Source organism: Tachypleus tridentatus, unplaced genomic scaffold (genome assembly GCF_004210375.1).
Source record: "Tachypleus tridentatus isolate NWPU-2018 unplaced genomic scaffold, ASM421037v1 Hic_cluster_2, whole genome shotgun sequence".
In the NCBI taxonomy this organism is placed as follows: domain Eukaryota; kingdom Metazoa; phylum Arthropoda; class Merostomata; order Xiphosura; family Limulidae; genus Tachypleus; species Tachypleus tridentatus.
In genome coordinates, this window is record NW_027467782.1 from 29,074,445 (window position 1) to 29,093,554 (window position 19,110).

General features: G+C 29.7%; 1 protein-coding gene and 1 pseudogene across 2 annotated transcripts in view; both read left to right on the forward strand.

Annotated features, from left to right (window-relative positions):
- The window catches only part of LOC143243169 (uncharacterized), a 139,705-nt gene that overhangs the window by 45,252 nt on the left and 75,343 nt on the right, over positions 1 to 19,110 (forward strand). The window lies entirely within an intron of this gene.
- Positions 1 to 19,110, forward strand: part of LOC143243241 (anoctamin-2-like) — a 36,046-nt pseudogene that overhangs the window by 2,580 nt on the left and 14,356 nt on the right. The window contains exons 2-12 of the transcript XR_013024242.1: positions 766 to 884; positions 4,216 to 4,271; positions 4,554 to 4,657; positions 6,366 to 6,487; positions 7,019 to 7,123; positions 8,325 to 8,406; positions 10,052 to 10,123; positions 11,140 to 11,217; positions 14,776 to 14,946; positions 16,226 to 16,262; positions 18,281 to 18,391. The product of XR_013024242.1 is annotated as an anoctamin-2-like (transcript). The remainder of the gene's footprint in view (positions 1 to 765; positions 885 to 4,215; positions 4,272 to 4,553; positions 4,658 to 6,365; positions 6,488 to 7,018; positions 7,124 to 8,324; positions 8,407 to 10,051; positions 10,124 to 11,139; positions 11,218 to 14,775; positions 14,947 to 16,225; positions 16,263 to 18,280; positions 18,392 to 19,110) is intronic.

A 19,110-nucleotide genomic window follows, 5' to 3' on the forward strand; every position in this document is an offset into this window, starting at 1 on the left:
TTTATAGTTTCACCACAATAATTTCTAATACGTTTTGTGTATCTTCATAAAAATTTCATCAACTGTGAATGATCATTAAATCATTTGTTGAGAAAAACATAATTTATAATGAAGTCTCTTTCACTGCAAGAGTCTGTGAATATGTGGAATCAGAAAATTGACTACTGTGGGTGTAAAGTGATTATCATGTAGATTAAAAACGTAAATCATCTGAAATTTAAATTTAAACATCGTAAATAAACTTAAAACATTTTAGTCAGTGAAACTAGACTGTATTTTGTATTATTCTACCCAAACTCTGTATGAGGTTTGTCAGTATGACCAATCTTGTAACCATTAAAATAAATCAAAATTATCCTTTTTTTTATTTGTAAAGTTGGTTAGAAAGTATTTTAGATTTAACAAAAGATTTGTCTTTATTATTAAGCCTGTATGGTTCATCAGCTTCTATATTAAACATTTTAGATTGGCAAGTAAGATCTATATTTAGTGCATGTAATGTCACATCAGAATAAGATAAATAACATAAATCATAGCATCCTTTACTGGCCCAGTAAAGGTTTCCAGTAAGAAAAGAGTATTGTCATGTCACTACATCTGTATTATTATTTATTGTGTTATACATCTTAAGGAACTCTAATAGTTAATTACTTTTTAAATGTGACTTGTTGTTCTGACAGATGAAAGAGGTTTGTAATTTTAAAAATATTTTGTTCATGTGTGTTCACATTTGTGTAAAAGTTATTTTTACTGGTCTTGTTAAAGATATGATGTTCCAGAGAAAAAAAGAAGATTTTTCAATCCAGCCCAACGTGCTCAAATTGTGGACTTCATTTTGAAGAGAAAAAGATTCAGTAACAACACAAACGAATCTTATGCATTTGGCAAGTGAAAAAAAAACACACTATATTTTAACATAATATGTATTTAGTTTCTTTTCTGTATAATTTACTGTGCATTAGAATTACTGAAAAAAATTCTTAAGCTAAATTTATACATTTTGAAAATATATTTCTTCATTATGAACTGAGTCATTAGATTATCTGGGAGAGAAAACTGATTTTTTTCTATTACTTTTATAAAATATGAAATTCTTTTATGTATCATACTTATACCTTGTATTTCAAAATGATAACACTTAGTGATGAGTTTATAATAATTAATATGCATGTAGGTAGCTTTTTCTGAGAGGTACTAAAAGTATAAAAAAAAGTTTCCAAACAAAGCAAACTTTTTAAATTGACTTTTGTAATAATTTCTGTAAATCTTCCAACTATTCTGAAAGGTAGTTCATCATGTTTACTTGTAAAAAAGTTTTACACAAAGTACCATCATATACAAGTGGTGATACAAATTTCAGTTTTGAGTACAAATTAGCTTTCATAAATTGTTTTCTCTTTTGCTGCAACCTCTTCTGCGAGTGATTCAAAGTGCTTGTTCCACAACTGCCTCCCGTGTTGTACACAAAAATGAATCACACACTTTTATGGAAAGTCTATGTTAGGATTTACTAACAGGAACAGCAAGCAAGTAAAATTTACAGTAAGATGGAAACATGAGCTAAACATAATTACAAATAAGAATCTGAAATTTGCATAGCTTACCTTTTTGATTTACTGATATATCCTTAAATTATTTAGTTCAGCATGATCAGATGGACAGGGCACTTGCAACACAGTCTGAGGGTTGCAGATTTAAATTTCTGTCACACCAAACATGCTTGCGTTTCAACTGTGGGGCATGATTGTGTAACAGTCAATCCCACTATTCATTGGTAAAAGAGTAGCTCAAGAGTTAATGGTGGGCAGTGATGATTAGCTGCCTTCCCTCTAGTCTAAATTTGGGACATCTAGCACAGATAGTCCTCAAATATTTCGTAAAAATCATGTTAAGAAATCTGTTAATTAAAAGTTAGTGTGTATTTTTAGGGCTAACACTTAAATATCTGTGTCTTAAAATACCCTTTGGGTTATAATGATTTGTACTTGTCATCATTATATTTTGTTTTGACCTTGTACTGACCAGCTGCTGATTTATTTTCTCATGTATATATAAAATCCCAAGATGGAATGTCCACCTGAACTTTTCTGTCATATTAAACTTTACAATTTAAATTCAGAGACTTGTATTTTTTAATGTAGTTTGACATAAGACTATCAGTGTGTACTAGAAGTTTTGTTATTTATCACATGATGTGAACAGTTAATGAATCTAATTTTATATAGCAAACTGACAAGAAGTGTTTAATATTCATAAGTTAATACACAGAAAACAAGAAGCTATAATTATTAGAATGTACTGATTGATTGGTTGGCTACCTTTGCTTATTAACACTTGATTATATCTCATAAGTTTCAACTAGATTAAGTTTTAGTCCTAAAATTAATTGTGCTGAATAATATTCATAAATATAAAATTAATAGCTATAACTGTACTGTACACAAGTAATCAATATTTCTCATAAAGATCTGTCTGTGAATTTCTAAAGCCTAAAATGAATCAGTCTGAGTGAAAGTTTCCATTTGAAAAGTAAAAAAAATACTTCTTTTCAAAAAATATTTTTCTGGCAAAACTTTACATATCATCTACTATTTTTTCAACCGTAATACTAATAGAAATGAAATTACCAATGTGCAGTGAAATGAGAAACTGAAAAATATGAAATATAATGAACAAACATGTTTTTTCCTCTCTGAATGCTAGGCTTTCTATTTTCTTCAAAGTTTCAACTTAGCATCTCCCTATACTCTTCTTTTAATTTTATGGTTTTACTGCCTGTACATAGAACAAATGTCTCCTGTCTAAAGCTTAGGAAGTTGTAATATTGACAGATTAACTGATGAATAAAGAAATAGCAGAACATAGGTGAAAAACTAAAGATGTTATGAGAACAGTATAATTATGATGTGAGAAAAATGTGAGTTCAAGAAGTCTTAATAGAAACAAATAAAATCTTTGTAACCCTGGGTATTCCTGATACAATCACACAGAAGTGGAAACCAATGCACAGTTAATTTAAATAACTTCAGCTGTGGTCCACTCTGTATTTTATGTAGAAAGTAAGCAACTTTCCCTAATGTTTAGGTCAGTCCTATATAGTTAGCATTGTAACAGGTAAAAACAAGTTGTTTTGTGTTGTGATATAATATACATAGTCGTTTGATAATAAACAGTTTGGAAAGAAGTCAGTTAATTCTGCTCTTAGACTGTAACCCACTATAAGTATTGGAGGTGTGTGTGCTTTTTTATTTGGACAATATATTGTACAGGTCATTCAAGATGTTGTAAAAACATGTTGGTTCAAGATGTCTTGATAGAAATGAATAAAAACCCACAATTTGAGCACTTTTGAAAAGTGGATCTTTCTTCAGTTACAAATTAGAAATGGTGGTGTAATCAAATGAGTGATATACAAATAAAGGTAGTTTAGTGACATCAGGAACATCATGTGGTTTTCCAAGAAATGTCTATTTCTCTATGTTCTTGTGTAAACGTCTCATTTCCAGTATAATATAGCCAATGGTGATAATATATGCGAAAAGGTGCAAGGAATATTTTACTTCAGAAATGGCTGAATATGTGTGTATTTAAAACTGCACTTATAAGTAAAGTAAAGGTGACACCTGGAGACAGGTTGAAAAAGATATACTAATTAGTTTATAAAAAATTATATGAAAAATTATCTTAAACAAATAGTATGTGTCAGTAAATTCAGCTTTCACAATATGAGAATAAATAAGCAAAGAATAAAAATAATTTTTTTGACAAAGATGAAACCAGTGAACGAAGATCAACGATTCCAGGTTCCAGATTAAGTCCAAAAGGTTGATCAGTATTTAGATTAGCAATCCAATAAGTTTCTTTTTTATTTCTCTGTAAGCTTTAATTTTGAATCCTGTTTTCAATGGTTCAGCAGAACAGTATAATGAAACCTTATTTCATCTGAATAAGAAAGTGAAAATTTGGTAAATAATAATATGGTTATAGGCTTCTTAAACTACTAAAAAAGACTTAGTCACTGGCAACCCTGTAGTACTTGACATGTGTGCTTGGGTTTGTTACGTATGATATGTGCGTTTCAATATATATGACATGATATATAGTGATGAATAAAAGTCATTGCAATCACTGTTAACATTGTTTTATTAAATATTTTTATATTTAAATATTTCATGCCTTATGTATTTATACTGTGTTTTTCTCCTATTTTTTCAGGAATAACAAAGCTTATCAAAGATCGTGTCTACGAAGCTGCCTTTCCTTTACATGAGGTCAGTTAACTTATTGGATTCTTCTTTCCAAGTGTGCGTGATGTTGATAAAGTACAATTTTTCATATGTTAAAAGTATTGTTCACAGTTATTTCTACAGCCAGTGTGTATTATATCAGGTTTATGACCTGATGAATTTGTGTGATAGGGTTGCTCCTGTAGTTTGTTATTAATATTATTTTCCAGCAAAGTACACTTTAACATATTTTTATTAGTTGATATTTCACTTTCTGTATCAGTAAAATAATGGTTATGTTGATAATTTATTTTGACGTATTATTAGGGGGAATGTCATTCTTCAGATGACAAAGCTCCCAGGAAATGGTTATTGAACAACTGGGCTTCGTTTTCAACAATATTTAAAAAGCAACCCCTTGATGACATCAAGTGAGTGTTAATAATTTCCTGGACAGAATTTATTTATTTAATATAAAAAATCACTTGGTAAAAGTTTTGAGTTTTACCTAAAGATTGAAATTACCAAAAAAACATCTTATATTTGTATGCCATGTTTAGAGTCTCAGTTGGAGTTTTATTCTTACAAGTTGTGTTTTGAAAGCGATCATTCTGAATACAATAATTATGTATAAGGAGAGTCAGTCATGATAGGAGGGAGAGAATTCTCTTTTGTTGCTATTGTATTATATTTATTGAGCTACAAAATTCAATAAAGATGTGGTAATAACCAACCAAAAGAGATGTAGATCTAATAGAATTAGCATGTAGTTAATCAGATGTTTCTGTTATATAATAGTTTTAATTTCTGAATTTCAAAAGTAAAATATTTTAATTTGTAACGTCTTAGTGTTTACATTTCTGTATCACGTGATGGCACTTGTTTGTTTAAAATTGCTAAACTTAGACATCTTTTCACTTGTGTTTGGTTCACTGAAATTGAATACAGCTTTCAGACTTGCAGATTTTCGACATAACATAAAGTATAGTTACCAAGCCATCCCAAAAGCTCTGTTCGACATAAGTCTTTCAAAATGTAAATAATTCTCTCTCTCTCTGTCTTTGACATTTGCTATTACATTATTGATAACCATTAGAAAATAAATATTTAATATTCTCTTTTATGTATAATGTCATCTCGTTCACAGGATGGCTTTTAATTTTTTTGGAACATAGATTCAAATCTGCTATTACTATGTTTAGTTTAACCAGCCAAGGAAAGTGTTTTGATGCACAATGTTTAGTTAGAAAACCAGTTAAATTGTAATAATTATAAGACATTGAATTCTTTGTGTTTATTATTGTTTGTGCTCTAAATTGTGTGTATGAAATTAATAAATAATTTGGGGAAAAATGAAAAACAGCCCCATGGAAAATTTGGGTTAGCCTCTATCAATACTTTAAGTCTTTGACAACAAAAGAAATTACAGCATTCACAATAAAGTACTAGATTTTTGTTATTTTTTATGCACATATTTTGTTTGTTTTTATTATAAAAATAATACTTATTAGGTAACATTAGAATATATGAATGAAGAAATAGATTAATTTATTTGCAATATATGTATATACTTTTGAAGATTGTTTGTATGACATAACTTTATGCTGTAATTTGAACGAAGTGTATACAAGGTGATTCCTGGGTTGTTACATAGGCTTAGTATGAAGGAAGTTGTCATATTTAACTGATACAAGCCTGAAGATAGTCAGGATAAACAATGATAAGCTTTTATTGTGCTCTGCAGGGATTTTAGAAAGGAAAAATTTTCATATTTTTTTTGGTGTGGTTACAAGGTTAAACAAATGGCCTGAGCTCATGTAATGTGAAGGTAGAGACACTAATGCATGACATATAAATATTTTCCAAAAATAACTTGATATTCAATTAGAAGATTTTAGAAGCTATGCAAATGAAATTTGGAAACTGTAATATTAAAGATATAAACATATTATTAATTTTAGCATGAAAATCACTTTGCTCTCATACTAATCAGAGTTTAAAATTGAGACAAATCTTTATAAAAAAAAAAAAAAAAGGTTCTTATGGATTGATTTTTTGGAGTTCCTCATTAGTTATTGTATCCACTATATTTTGTTTGATAAGAATCACTTTATTGTTTGTTCCTTTCAATTTTTTCAGGGAATATTTTGGAGTGAAAATTGGCCTCTACTTTGCTTGGCTGGGATTTTATACCTGTATGCTGATCCCAGCTTCAGCAGTAGGAGTGCTGTGTTTCATCTATGGGTTCTTCACCTTGGTGGGTGATGCTCACAGGTATGAATTAGGGGAGAAAAAAGTTAAAAGAGTTATCAAACAGTTTATTATTTTTATAACTCATGTTTGATCATTTTCTAAATTATACCTCAAATAAATCAGTTATTTAGAGATATGTAATTGATGGAATGTGTTAAGTAATTAATCACTGGACTAATTAATCAGTGTTTAACTAATTAATTATTTTGCACAAGACATTTGTAGCTGGAATAATTGCAAAGAGTAATAATTGGAACCATTAATTTTTATTGGTTGATATGTTTTTAACCATTAATGTACCTAAAAATATTTTCAATAATTTTTGTGACAAATTGATTTAAACATAATTTCAATTAATTAGTTAGTTTATGTGGCATTATCATTGAAATTGATAGTTGTATATTATGATTGATTTAAATGTTCAACTGTACTGTGTTTATTCTATAAATTTAAAACAAAATTGCATTTTTTTTTTTTACAGCAAGGACGTCTGTGAGAACCACAATGACGTAATTTTATGTCCTCGGTGTGACATAAAGGATGTAAATATGAACAGCTAGGACAGACATGCACTTTTGTCAAAATTACACATCTTTTTGACAATGGTGCTGCTGTATTTTTTGCTGTTTTTATGTCACTCTGGGGTAAGTATTATATAGATTTACATGTTAAAGTTATATAAATAATATTCTCTTCTTCAGACTCTGTTAGAGCTTTCATACACAAAATATCAAATTTTTTGTAAATTAGTTTTAAGACTTTTTTAAGTTACGCTTTTCTTATGCCTATTTTCTTTTAGCATGTTGACTATCTAACATGCATAGTAATTTTGATTTTAAGGTTAAAAATGTTTGTGTGCATCAGAAAATGTTCAAATTTTACATATAAAATTTTTATAACCTCAGATAATTATCAAACATTTTTGTACAAAGAAAAACATAATGTTTTGTCTGTTATTTTTACTAATGAAACTCTGTATGGGCTTGATAGATTTGACCACTATAAACAATTAGGAAATTAATATAAATAATGCCTTTTTCATTCTAGAATAACTACAAACTATAACTCATATAAAATAGCTTAAATTTGATAACATTATACATTTATATAGAAGGGGAGGACAAAAGAGTGCCTCTCCCTTGAAAATGTTAATTTATTTGATATTATTTTGGAATAGATCTTGTGAAGTGCATTTAACACATTTTTCTATTATCAAATAAAATATATAACAAATTAACAGTATTTTCGAGGAGGCCACTTTTCTTGTCCACACCACGTACATATATAAATTTATTATATTGATCTTTCAACTGTGTCTGGATAACAGTGTAGAAGTTACAATGACAAGGTGCATGTATGCTCATGCTACCATATCCAGTAACATAAAACTGACCTTACAAAGGACCTGAATTTTGGGAAAGTAACTCACTAAGAAAATCCTCATGATATGTGTGGTAATGGATGCCCATAGCAAAAGGGTTACTTCAACATAAAAACGTCCAACCTGCAATACTTGAAATGGTCTTAATTTCAAACCAACATAAAGCACATCAAATTTGCTACACATTCAAGACTTTAAACTTCTATTACTGAAGTCTCACATCAAACACTTCAAATTAATTCCAAAAGCATGTTATTACTTTGAGATATCTTGTCTGTAATTTGGGACTTTTCAAGAAAAAAGAAAACACTTTACAAAGTTTATTATTACTAACACTTTGGTGAACAAAAATAGTTGAATAAATTATCATGAGCCATATAAGTTTAAAGAGTAATTTGTATTCTGTTGCGATTTTTGTCTTTAGTGATGATAAACTTTATCACTTTGTTTTTATTTACTTTCAGCCGTTATCTTTATGGAATTGTGGAAAAGATACTCATCAAAATCACCCACCATTGGGATGCAACGAATTTTGACACCTTAGAGGTAATGTGTACTTTTATTTCAGTTATTAATTTATCACAATGGACTTGTGTATTTGACATGAACTTTTAACCATGGCAGTATACCTATTGTGATTGTGAAGGTACTAGTTGTGTCATGACAAATTTGACAGTAATCATACAAGTATTTTAATTATATGTTGTCAGTGTTGACTGTTATGATTGCAAAGTGATTTTTCATGTTAAGATTAAAATACTTCATTTAAAATTTTCAAATTTCACTTATGTAGTTCTTTAAACCTCCTTCATAAATATCAGATGATGTTTGCTGTCAGTAAAAAGTTTATTTTATCTGTTATTTTACAAGCTGTAACTTTCAAATGATCAGCCAATCTAAACATCCTCATAACCACCATAAAATTATGAAATAATTGTTAATTACTTTTTTATTGTGCTAAAATGACAACAAATTGTGACAATATACATCTTCTGTTTCTTCTTAATCTTACAGTTTTATTGACTTTTGAACCATGTTTAACTATTAATCCTTCCTTTGAGGGTTGCGGGTTTGCATTCCCATCACGCCAAACATGCTCGCCCTTTCAGCCGTGGAGGCATTCTAATGTCATGGTCAATCCCACTATCCATTGGTAAAAGAGTAGCCCAAGAGTTTGCGGTGGGTGGTGATGACTAGCTGCCTTCCCTCTAGTCTCACACTGCTAAATTAAGGACGGCTAACACAGATAGCTCTCGAGTAGCTTTGTGCAAAATTCAAAACAAACAGTCCTTCTTCACAAGTTTTAAATCACTTGGTGAACCTTCAGCTCATGTTACCCTTTTGAATTACATTAAACAATATGAAGAATATTTCTTATTACTATTCATTATTTTAGCTAATCTAACCTAACAACTTTCTTGTTTTTTCATTTTAGTTACTTTTATAGTAATAAATAAAGAATATTCATGAAAACATAAAATGTACTGTTTACCAGCATCTTTTTTTGTTCTTTACTAATGGCACTACCACACTAAATGCCCCTTGCTGATATAGTGGTAAGTCTATGGATATACAACATCATAGAGAACTATTGGCAGCTTGTAAAAGAGAAGCTGTGTGCGTGCTAAATGACTAATTTCCTAGTGTATGACATCATGAACGAATAAGATAGAAAGCCGTAAAATAACTACTTTATAATAACTAATTTACATAAAATTATTCAATTCTTGTAGAGGTGATAAGTAAATTATAAAAAAGGAAGAATCTAAGAACTTAAATACTATTAAAATTTGATTCAGTAATTACATTGTGATGCAAAGTTTACTTGTATACATCGATAATAAACTAGTTTAATTAAATTTTGAATTTAACTCTGTAAAAGGTTGTGACATATGCAGCTTGACCTTCTTGATGTGAAAGGGTTAATGACCTTGTTTTCCTGCCTTGAGTGGGTGCTCAGGACAAGTTTGTTTGTTTCCAGTATGATATTTACAGCTACTCTCTAGTATTTTCCTTTGAACATCTTTTCAAACTTTGATTTATAAAAATAATGTTTGAATGTTCCCTAAAGTTATTCTTTTGAGAAAGTTTCTCAAAAATACATGTTTAAAAATGTAAATTTCTTAACACACAGATATGATGTTTTACCTGAACTCTTGATCATAATGTGTGTTTTTTTTTATATCACCAGGAACATCCAAGGCCAGAATATTTAGCCAAATTATCAACAGTAAAGAAAAAGAAAGTAAACTTTATTACAGGGGTAAGAACAGCAGTTATCAATTTATAATAAACATCAAAACAAACATCTGACTTTTTGTCCAGTTGTTCCATTTGTCTTGTTTTTATACAAGTCTAGATCTATCTGTTGATGATGATTTTGCAATGTTGTAGTTGATTATCAGATTATAAGTTTTATGATGACACTAAAAGTGTTTGGTATTGGTTTTACAACAAAACTGTAACTAAATAACTCTATCAAACAAAATTAACAAGCGATGTATCTTTTGTATAAATTCTTTCTTAAAATTATTAAACTTAAAAAAATGCCTTATTCTTCTTCAAAAATGCAGTTATTTTGAGTAAATGGTCTTCAAAGGTACAATTTTAAAAGGGTGATAAAACACTTTTCTAAAAATAATTCAGTGTAAATGCATTACATGTAGTTTAAAAGACAGCAGAGTATAAAAAATACATGTGAATAACAAAAATTTAAAAGATCTTGGTAGAACATTGTTTGAAATTGAAAGTTTAAAATGTCAACTTTATGCTTGTTTCAAATATTCTCATTTAAAGTCCCCGCCTGGCTGCCAGGTGGTTAAGGCGTTCGACTCGTAATTATAATGTGATGGTCAATCCCATTATTTGTTCGTAAAAGAGTAGCCCAAGGGTTTGTAGTGGGTGGTGATGACTAGCTGCCTTCCCTCTAGTTGTATACTGCTAAATTAGGGACAACTAGTGCAGATAGCCCTCGTGTAGCTTTGTGTGAAATTTAAAACAAAGCAAATAATTTAAAGTTCATTACATTTATTTTATCCCTTTTTTAAAAAACAAACAAACAAGTTAGATGTTCCAATGCCTAAGTTGTGGTTTTATTATCCCCTTCAAAAATAATGTAAATTGAACTTCAGAAGGAATATTACAGTAGTTTTCATCAGTTCTGGTTCTTTTTCTAAGGGCATGTGTTTGAACTTTGTTTCTTACGAGTTATGAAAATTTATTACTTAGTTTTTTACTGATGTGTTTTTCTAAATGCTTCTGTGATGTACACTGTAACAGGTAAACGAACCATGTGTTTCGTTTTGGAAGAGACGAGTACCGTGTACCATATTTTCCTGGTCTGTGGTGTTACTACTTGTGAGTATTTATTTATGAATTAATTTGAGTATGTAGGTGTGTACACTAGAGCTATGTGAACATTTAAGATTTCAGATTTAAAGAAGAACCAATTTTGAGAACAGTGAACTTTAGAAACAGGTTCAGTAGGTAATGAAGACTATTTGACACAGTGATGGTGTTTGGTATTCAGTGGGAATGAGAAATTTATCTGTATACAGGAATATATGTGTATGTGAACTTTATTATTAAAAATTATTAATTTGGGAAGGGGTGTATGGATCATCAGAAAAGTTGAATCAAAATATAAAAATTGTCATTTCAAGCTGACAACTCGGGACTCTTAAAAAGTAAACAAACTATTTTGTCCCCACTAAAATTGATAAGTACTGTAGGCATGGAGTTAATAGAGAGATTTATAATAATCTTAAGAAAATAATACAGACATTACTTGCAGCTGTATTTATTTACTTTGTTAGAGCCTTTGGCTATAGGCTTGACAATACAGTCTCTGCATTTTGATTCATGTTGTTTCTTTATTTTTCTGACAATCTAGAATGAGTTTTAATTATATTGTTACTTAAGATGTTTTTTTTTAATATTCATTAATAGAGAATACATTCTAAACTTCACAAGTGCATGTGAATTCAATTGAATGTTACATAATTTTTGACAGTTTACTGTTGCTTGTGCTTTATGTTCCACTTATCCACCACATATTAAAAATAAATGACACATATTCAAGATAAAATAAACATATTTACTGGTATACACCTGTAACATACAAACTGTAAAATTGTTCTCAAAGGACCATTGTGAAGGCAAAGATTGTATGATCACAAATTTAATGAGTAGCTTCCATCAGCTTGAACTATTATATAACAAAAGATGAACAGTAACAAAGGAATCTCATCAGAATGGAATAATGTTTCTTTTAAAAAAATACAACAAAGTTTAGTGCAACATAAACATACACAGTCACATGCTTACTTTGATAGGTTTACATAACAATATGTTTGTTCTTCAACAGCCTGCTGTGTACAAGTGTTTGTTAGAAAAAGGCAACACAAATAATTCTCTCAGTGGCACACTTTGCTAAATTGCTAATTATCAATAACTTTTACTACCACTACCTGTTTAAAATTGCAATAGCTATATGAAAGAGTAATATATGCAGTGGTAATAAATACTGAATATGTACTTGTGACTTTTGCTAAGTACAAAAAACAGTAGAAAGAATTACCGATGTGATATTGAATAGTAGCATCTGTTATGGTAATCATCCAGTGTCAAACAGCTGTTGAAATGTTGCCAAGGAAATAAATTTGAGTAATGATGAACAACAGTGGCTTGAATAACAATATCCATCATCAGAATCGCCTAATTTTGTTGTATCTGTTTCCAATAAAAACACTAGAAAATGCACAAGCTGTAGTTTCCAACTAATGCACATACTAGTAAAACACTGGATTTTTTGATGGCTAAAAAATGAAGGACTCAGAAAATTTCACAGCATGACATAATTAAGGATGGGGAAGTAAGTTCAAAAGTACTGTCAGTTTCTTGCAGAAATCTCAGTGGAGTCCTGTAACAAAATAAATATCATTTGAAATAATTTTATAGTGGAATCAAAATGATTAATTGTGGCTTGAGTTAAGCTGTCAGCAATAGATCTACAGTTTTGTTTGCTTACATTTTTTTTGTGATCTCTATTTGTGGATTTTAAATACCTAGTTTTTAATTATCTGCTATGTTGACTTTTTTTTAGTGCACAACAATGAGAAAATATGTGTTTAGAGTGAGACACGACCCCCACTAGGCACGTATAAAATTATTCCAGTAGGAAAACAGCCCTTTCAAATAAAACAAGTGTGTTTAAAACGTCTCTTTAAATAAAGATTTGTGTCTTTTGAAGTAATTATTTATCAAGGTTTTGTGACTTGTTTAACGTGAGTCCAATATGAAAGCAGTCACTCGGAACAACGTTGTATCTGTTATGCACTTATAACCACGTAAAGCATCTTTCACTGAAAATTAACTGATTTTTAAGTGAGCATTCCATACAGCATATCTTTCTATGTTGTGGTTGAAAATGCTCAGTCAATTTTGCTGTAGTTTTGTGTAACAATAACATGAATAAAAATAACACGATTAAGTAAGGAAATTTTAACTTTGTCTCAACAATCATGTATTTTGCTTATTATCAATCTTTTGGTGGTCCAGTCTATTTACAAGAAAAGTTTTCAGTGGTGTTTCAAGAATGAGTCTACTTTTAAAGGTTTTTTCCCAAATGATCAGAGATTACTCAAAGGCTTAAAAGAGACATCCCAGTACCACAGGTGGTACTGTTTTAGAGTAAGGCTGCATTCTTAAATTAAGATGACTTATAACTTCATGGTCATTGATTTTTGGTTCTATGTTTAAAGAAAAATTGTTTTTAAAAGATGCATTTTGTAAACTTGGGAGGATTTTTTTATTATTTTCAGTGAATCCAGTTTCCAATTTTTTGCAGTATGGTATACAAAACAGTTATTTCTCATAATTGTCTCCACGGATAGGTGTACTGTATTTCAAGATGGCTGGTATGGATATTAAAACTCTTATTAAAATAAATTAGAAAACAATGTTTCACCTTCTTAGGAATCTCAGGCCTTCAGGTTAAGAAAAAGTTTTAATACCCATACCAGCCATCTTGAGATACATTTTTTACTTGATGTGGGTTCCTCATCATCATGAAAGAGATATAGTTTTTCTGTTGCTTCACCTTCTTCCAAACTCTTTTCAGTCGATTGCCATACCTACATATCTTGGCAGATTATCTTGAAACTTGGTAGGGTCATACTTTGATCCAGTATGTCCAGTAAGTATTTTCATTTTTTTATTTAGGCTTTTTTAAGGGGTCAGATGCCAAACAACCCAAAATATATATTTTGGGCTCTTGCGTGGTTATATTTACAGCAGTCTGGAAGTCAACTGGCACAAATGTAAATATTCATGAGCTCAATGCAATGACAAACAAAAATAGCTAGATTTGCCCATTTTGAATCTTTTTTTTTTTTTTTTTTTTTTTGGGGGGGGTGGAGGCAGGAAGAGATCTGAAAAAAGCACAATTTAGAGATATTTGTTGATCATTTACTCAGCCATATTTTGACCAATTTACATGGTAGCTGGTAGAAAGATATTTTTGTACAGGTCCCAAACATTGACAAACAAAAAATTATGAAATTGCCCATTTTAGTAATTATAAAATGGGTTAAGATGCCACAGAAAAGCATAACTTTAGAGTTGTTTGATCAGTTGCAGATTTCATGGTTTTTGTTTTATCATATCCTGCAAAACAATTTGCTGCCTAGAAAATCTAGGCAAAGACTTAGTGAACCACTCCATAAAAGGACAAATAACCTCCAACTGTGTGAAGAAATCTGGACTTTAACTGCCAGACTCAGTTATAGTTTGCTACAGCAAAGTGTTTTTTTTTAAGTTCCCTAAAACTATTTTAAATTTACATACATATTCTGTGTTACAGTAGGTCTTGATGCAGTGATTCTTTATAGAATTAAATTATGTTTTGTTCTTTAGATAACAATAGCTATTGCTGCTGTGGTTGGTGTGATTGTTTACAGAATATCCATTCAAACTGTTCTGTACTTCACATTGAGTGACAATCAGACACTAACCAGCATGGTATCTCTTACTACCTCTGTGACAGCTGCACTGTTGAACCTTGTATGCATCATGACCTTTAACCTGGTAGGTCACTTAAATGAGAAACATTAGGGATATGAAATTCACCTATTTCTAGTTGTGTAAAATGTACTTTTATGGCTTTATTGAAGATGATATGGATCAAATACCTGCTTATAGTGATATGTGTATATAAGAGTGTGTGTGTATATATGTATATATATGTATCAAGTACCTGTTTAAAGTGGCACGTGTGTGTATATATGTATATAGTTGTATGTAAGCATATTAGTTTTGTTGTTTATTTATTTTTTACTTTGATTTCTTAATGACTAAAAGGAAATGTTATATGTAATTACTTGTAATTTTTTAAGGTCGTTTCTTGTTTTCTGTTCAGCTGTAAATAATGTAATGTTTTTTTTCATGTTTGTATTTTCAAGAATGAAATTAATATAGCTTGGAATTTTTTTATGAATGCACCAAAATAACCATAAGAAAATCTTTATATTTTGCGTGCCAGAGAGATTATTAAAATAATGACAAACCCTCAGTATTTAAGTTCAGATGCAAGTAACACTACTATATATTTGTTTTGTAAGATCTTCAGTAGTACTTTTCAGTTTTGGCCATTTCAGCCATGGGGGCATTATAATATGACAGTCAATCCACACTATTCATTGGTAAAAGAGTAGCCTCAGGTGTGGCTGTGAATGGTGATGACTAACTGCCTTCCCTCTAGTCTTATGCTGCTAAATTAAGGACGTCAAGTGCAGATAGCCTTTGTGTAACTTTGTGCAAACTTCAAAACAAACCAAACCAAATAACTTTTCAGTTTTTTTATAAACACACCCATCATCATTGAGTGGTCAAATACTAGGCACAGGAATTAGTGTACGTTGATCATGCATTTGTTCTTTTACCTTTGGGCTGGGCATGTATAAATTTGAATTAGAAAAACTTGATTTAAACTCCAAAATTACAAGCCAGAGTAAAAAAAAACAAAAGAGAAAGAACACTTAACCAGGGATAAAATTACCATATTCATATCACACTGATATCTGAAACATTTTGGTATTGTTTCATTATTTGTATGCTAGGCCTAGTGGTCAGTGTTCTGAACTCTGAACCTGGGGGTTTATGGTTCTAATCCTGTTGCAGCAAAAATGCCCTTCAACCTTGAGATTATGTGAATGTTGTAAAAGTGATTGTCAAATCCTGTTATTTGATTAGAGTAACCAAAGAATTGGCAATAGGTGCCATTTCATAGTCTTATCAGTTTAAAGTTAGGGATGGCTAGTGTAGATGTTCTTTCTGAAACAACTGACTAACTATTAACCTTTTCTAGATTTATAGAAGAATAGCCACCTTCCTCACTGAATTGGGTGAGTTTTACTTGTTTCTAATATTGGCAATTCCAAATGAACATAGGTTATTTTGTATGTTTTGTTCATCATTTTGAATAACAAAATTTAACCAGAATCTGACTGCAAAAGTTCTTATCCATATTTATTTTAGTGCTAGATAAATACTGTTGCAGTCACACAAAGTTTATCAGAATAATTTATACATCTTGAAAAACATATACATTTTATTGGTGAATAAATCCAAATTATGCACACTTTTCAAAATAGAACTTATTTCTTTAAAAAATTAATTTATGCCACATTATGCATGTTATCTGAATTTTTAATTAACTTTTCTGTTTGTACAGAATGTATTAAAATAACATTAGAAAGTAATTATGTAAAAGTATATTGAACATCACTAACAGCACACTTTATCACTTTACCAGTCTTAGTTTTATTATTGATCATGTCTGAGTGTTTTGTTAAATAAACTAGTGGGTCAGTGTGAAACACAGTAAAGTATATTTAGTTGCAATACCATATAGTCTTGTGATCAAAGCAGTGAAAACTGTTCACATTGCTAACATATATATGCAGAAATACATGAAAAATTGTATAGTATTTATATAAATATATTTATGATAATTTTAAGGTTAGATGATTATTTGTAACTTTTAATTTGGTATTATGTATTTGATTTGATGACAGTTCATGATGAAGAACAGTAAATATCATATACAGTGTACAGGGATACTGAAAAGGAAAACTTGTAAATACACATTTTAGAGGCAAGCACAATATGCAAGCAGTGCCATGGATATAGTATTTTTAGTCTTTACATAAACATCAACATGTTAATATGTAACTCAGATTGTCATCCTTTCTTGATTAGAAATACTTTTCCAGTGTGTTTTATATTTAGCATACAACAGACTTGTACATTCTACTAACAACTTGCAACATCTTGTGTAGATATCCATAATAAATTCAGAAATATAGTGAACATTCCATCTGTAATATGGCATTTGTCCAATAAACCGACCCCATGCATTTTATATTAAGGATATATGTGTGTTTCAACATAATTTTTTATAAACTTGTGTATGAAGGCTACTAATAAAATAAATTTTAAAATATGGAATTTTATTTTGAGATAAAATCATGTTACAATAAACAATAAAACATCTCTTGTTAATGCAGTCAATTGATGTAGAGATATTACATAAATTGGCTTCAGTACTGCATGTTATATATTTTAAAATTGTCAAAGATTACTAAAATGTGTATAAAATTACCATAAAAGATATTTCCACTGTAAAACTAGAATGTAAAGCTCTTTTTTTCTGTTACAGTATGGAATGAAGTCAATCATTTTGATTTAAAATTAACTTGTGTTTCCTAATGATTTGGCTTGAGAAGTAGTTCGTGTTTGCTAATTCATGGAAACTAGTGTATCTAGACCACAACTGTCTTGATCAACAGTCATTGGTATCCTACTTCTGACAACAACAACAAAAAATGGTGGAGGCTAAGATAAGGCTTAACATTTATTTAGATCATGGACAAATTAAGAACAATACGGAAAATTCGTCTTCAGTTCCTATGATTTGTATTTTATTATGACTTCCTCTCCCTCAATACAAAAATATTTGACCGTAGTATTTCTAATTACTCAAAACTACATTGCAGAAATATCTTTGCTCCGTGTGACAGCAGCAGAGTCACCTAAAAGCTGGACCTGAACCAGACGTAGAATGATATTTATAACTATGGAAAATAATGAATTTTGTAAATAAGAAATAATTCACTTTCAGACAGAAAGATATTTATACTCTAAAGATTTGATTTGAAGAATAGAACTTAATGTTTCACCTAAGAGCTCTAAAAACCTCTGACATGATGGATGTTAAATGAGGAGTTTAATAGTATTATCAATTGGTTGTCATTAGTGTTAAGGTAGTTTATCAAACATTTTTTATTTATGTCAACCTTTTTCTGTATGTTAATATTCTTTTTGTAAAATAGTTAATACTGTTCTGAAATATTGTATATAGAAATACATCGCACTCAAAGTGATTATGAAAATAGTTTGACTTTGAAGATGTACATGTTGAAGTTTGTCAACTACTATTCATCAGTTTTTACATTGCATTTTTTAAAGGAAGGTGAGTAATTTGTGTTAAAATATGAAATGAAGTTGTTTACAAAAAAAGAAACAGTGAACTCAAAATAAATGGTACTAAAAGACAGCTGATAATACATAGTTATAAAAACTAATCTTTCAAGTTGTTTTGTAGACTAACTTATTACTGTTCATAGAAGTGTTTAAAAATCACATGTAACATGATTTTTGAAACATTTTAATATCTGCATGTGTAGGTTGAAGTAGATTAAGTTGTTGAAGCAATGTGCTAAACTGTTGTATTTACCTTTATGTGTTCATTTTTTTCTACTTTTGTTGGTTTTAGTTTTAATACAAAGATATTATTACAATTCATATGTAAGAAAAATGTTTTAAGCAATAAAACAAACTTGTAACACCATAATAAAGGGTATTCCCTTTCAAATTCAGATTATAGGTAACTAATCAAATATTGAAGCACATTATTTTTTGTTCATTAAAAATAAACTTAGCATTATGAGGGCCCTTTATTTATAAATATTGCAGATAAAATTAATGTTTTAGCTGAATAATATAATTTATTGATGTACAAGTCTAAATATAACAAGCTAAAATGTTTTTTACATTTATTGTGCTTACAGTGAATTAAATGGTCATGGAAATTTTAATAATAACTTATTGAAATGGCATAGAATTCTTTATTTTTTAAAAATGTCCTAAACTTGTACTTCTTACCCCAATGACACAGCAGTATGTCTGCAA